This window comes from Hypanus sabinus, chromosome 1, assembly GCF_030144855.1.
Source record: "Hypanus sabinus isolate sHypSab1 chromosome 1, sHypSab1.hap1, whole genome shotgun sequence".
Taxonomy (NCBI): Eukaryota; Metazoa; Chordata; class Chondrichthyes; order Myliobatiformes; family Dasyatidae; genus Hypanus; species Hypanus sabinus.
The window spans coordinates 149,947,226-149,950,376 of NC_082706.1; the positions used below are offsets into that span (position 1 = coordinate 149,947,226).

Genomic DNA, 3,151 nt, shown 5'->3' on the forward strand with positions numbered 1-3,151 from the left:
GCCTTGCTGAAATTCATATACACTACATCTACTGCTCTACTTCCATCAACGTGTTTAGTCACATCCTCAAAAAAAGTACTCAGTGTTCAGTACCTAGAGGTACTCAGCAAAGAAGTGGGCAGTATGAGGGGAATCTGTTCAGCTCAGGTTCTTAGTGGAGGTGGCTGCTGAGCCTCAGTGGTGGCATGGATAAAAAGAATGAATTGAAAAAAAGATCAATTAAATGATACAAAAAAGTGGAACATATAGATCTTCCAAGTAAAAACTGCTAGAGATCAAAGAGTACCCATATGCAAAGCAGATATCTGTATGTATTTTGGAATAATATATCAGGGAATACATCTGAGACCCTGAAAGATGGCATGCATCCTTGTATCGCAGTCCTGCCAGTAGTTCGCCACTGGATGTGACCACGAAGGACTATGTTTCAGACTTGGAGAGAGCACTTCTTAAGTAAAGAGTTACAGATCCACACGAGAGAATAAAAGCAGAACATCCTGATGTTGTATTCTGTCTTTAGTGCTGAAGCTGTGATGATGGCTGTCATGTGACCAATACTTCCAATAGTCAACAATCTTGAAGCCCATTGGAAAATAAAAAGAAAGAAAATATTTGCAGGTTGGGTTGCTGGTGAAGAATTGGATGTGGGTGCATGATAACACAAAGAAACTTTGATTGGAATGGCAGAGACAAAGACTTGTGTGACAGAAAGTGCTTTAGGGGAGAGTTTGGTGACAGCAAGTGTGTTTTTGATGAGTGGAGGTGAAGTTCCATGGGAAGCAGTCTTGCCTAAACCCTCAGTAAAGGACTTTGCAAAGATGTGGCATGACTTCTAAAACTTTGACAAGCTTCTATAGCTGTGTGGTGGAGAGTATATTGACTGGCTGCATCACAACCTGGTCTGGAAACACCAATGCCTGAATGGGAAATCCTAAAAAAGGTAATAGATACAGCCTAGACCATCACAGATATCACTCTCCCCACCATTGAACACATCTACATGAAGTGTTGTAAGAAAGCAGTATGCATCATCAGAGACCCCCACCACCCAGGTCATGCTCTCTTCTTGCTGCTGCCATCAGGATTTGCACCACCAGGTTCAGGAACAGTTACTACTCCTTAACCATCAGGATCTTGAACCAAAGGGGATAACATCACTCAACTTCACGTGCCCTATCATTGAAGTGTTCCCACAACCTATAGACTTTCAAGGAGTCTTCATCTCATTTTGTAGATATTTGTTCATTCATTCAATTGTTTGTTTATTTATTTACTTATTTACTTACTGATTATTTATTTCTTTTTGCACCTGCACAGTTCGTTGTATTTTGCATTCTGGCTGTACACCCAGTTTTCATTGACTCTATTATGGTTATTATTCTATTATGGATTTATTGAAAAAGCACACAAGAAAATAATTCTCAGGGTTGTATATGGTAATATATATGTACTTTGACAGTGAATTAATTTGAACTTTCTTGAAGAAAGCTGCTCCTAGACTAGCATCAATGATTGAATCCATGTTTGGTGACATCAGTTTTATCTATCTAGTTCATTCAATGGTTTTCGGGTAACTGAAGTAGACCAGATAGTCTCTCCCATAGCCTGCAGTCGGCACCACATGAAGAACTTGAGAGACTTGCTCATCTGGAGCAGAAGATCCCAACATCTCTTTCACAGCTTGGAAATTATTTGGCTCCCATTCCATCATGAGAAGATAATAAAGAGATTAATAAAAAGGTTAATATATTAGAAATACTGCGAAAAACAAATGTGGATGTGAAACCACTGTTGTCCAGACTCACAAGGAGAAACTAAAGGGGAGTTCATAGACTGGAGTAGGTTTGTCTGTGGAAAAGGTGGAAGCAAGACTGAAAGGTCTCAAAATGGAACCCGAGAAGAAGTTTGCTCATGGTGAATCATCTGGAACAGAATCTAACTGCATCATCTCGTCCTTAACAAATACAAAAAAAAAGACACAGGTATGTTTGTTTCCAAAAAGCTAGTTAACAGTATGAAGACAAGTGGAATCTTGCCTTCTCCCCCCCTGAAATTCTACTGTCCCTTGTAATGTGACCTCCATTCCCAGATATTCTAGGTGACCTGCTTGGCAGTCGGAATCATTACATGCAAGTCTTTAATCAGCAAAGCCATTCGTCCCCTGTCGCCTGTGCTTTCCGAGGTGCTCCCCTGCTGACAATACAGTATCCAGCCAAGTTTAAAATAAGGGAGGGGGGGAAGGATGTGTTATGGATTGCTGTCAAGTGTCCCAGTGTGATATGTGGTGAACATAATATGAGAAGGCATTCCAGGAGACAATTTCCAAATAAAGTAAACAGCAGTACATTTGTTCCTTGCCTCTCTGTCTCCCGTGTACTATTCAAGGCCACCCAGCTTCCAGGTGCAAGTGCAACCTAAACCAGAATTTTACAAAGTTGGAACATAACTTACTGGCTCTTGAACTCAATGCTTTGACTAATAAAGGCAATTACAAAATCTATTTTCATAGTGAAGTTATAGGTTGAAGACTTCAGGTGCAAAGTTTTAGTCTTAGTCTGACACTCTCTTTAAAATTAAATTGCCTCTTTGTGAGTGTTGAGGCAAAACTTTATGATTACAAAATAATAAAAGTGCATTAAATATGTCAGATATTCAGATATATGGAATTTATTTTTCAATATCTGCATCTGTTCATTAATTTTATATGTCTGAATTTGAGATGTGTTGAATTAATGATCCACAGATATGCAGATAACTTTCCTTCCATCTTCTCTCTCCACATTAGAAATCTGTCCTGAAGAAGAGAAGGGTCCCAGTCAAATCATTGACTGGATATTCTTTGCCATAGATGCTGCCTGAGCTGCTGAGTGCTTCCAGCATTTTATGTGCATTACTTTGGATTTCTAGCATCCAAGGGCTCTTTCATGTTTAAAGAAGATGCAAAGGCTTGAAACGCTCCATAAGACTCAAGGACAACTTCTATCCCATTGTTATATGACTCATTGTGTTTTATATATATATATACATTGTTATATCCCATTGTGAAACTCATGTATGATAAATTTAACTTATCGTGCTCCTGGAACCTTTATCCTAAATTCTGTTAATGCTTTTCCCTAGTACTACCTCAATGTATCTGTGTTTTGAAATG

At 39.0% G+C, this 3,151-nt stretch overlaps 1 pseudogene; it reads left to right on the plus strand.

Moving 5' to 3' along the window:
• The first annotated feature begins 223 nt into the window (after window positions 1–223).
• On the plus strand, window positions 224–2,446 carry LOC132405509 (eukaryotic translation initiation factor 4E transporter-like; annotated as a pseudogene).
• The last annotated feature ends 705 nt before the right edge of the window (window positions 2,447–3,151 follow it).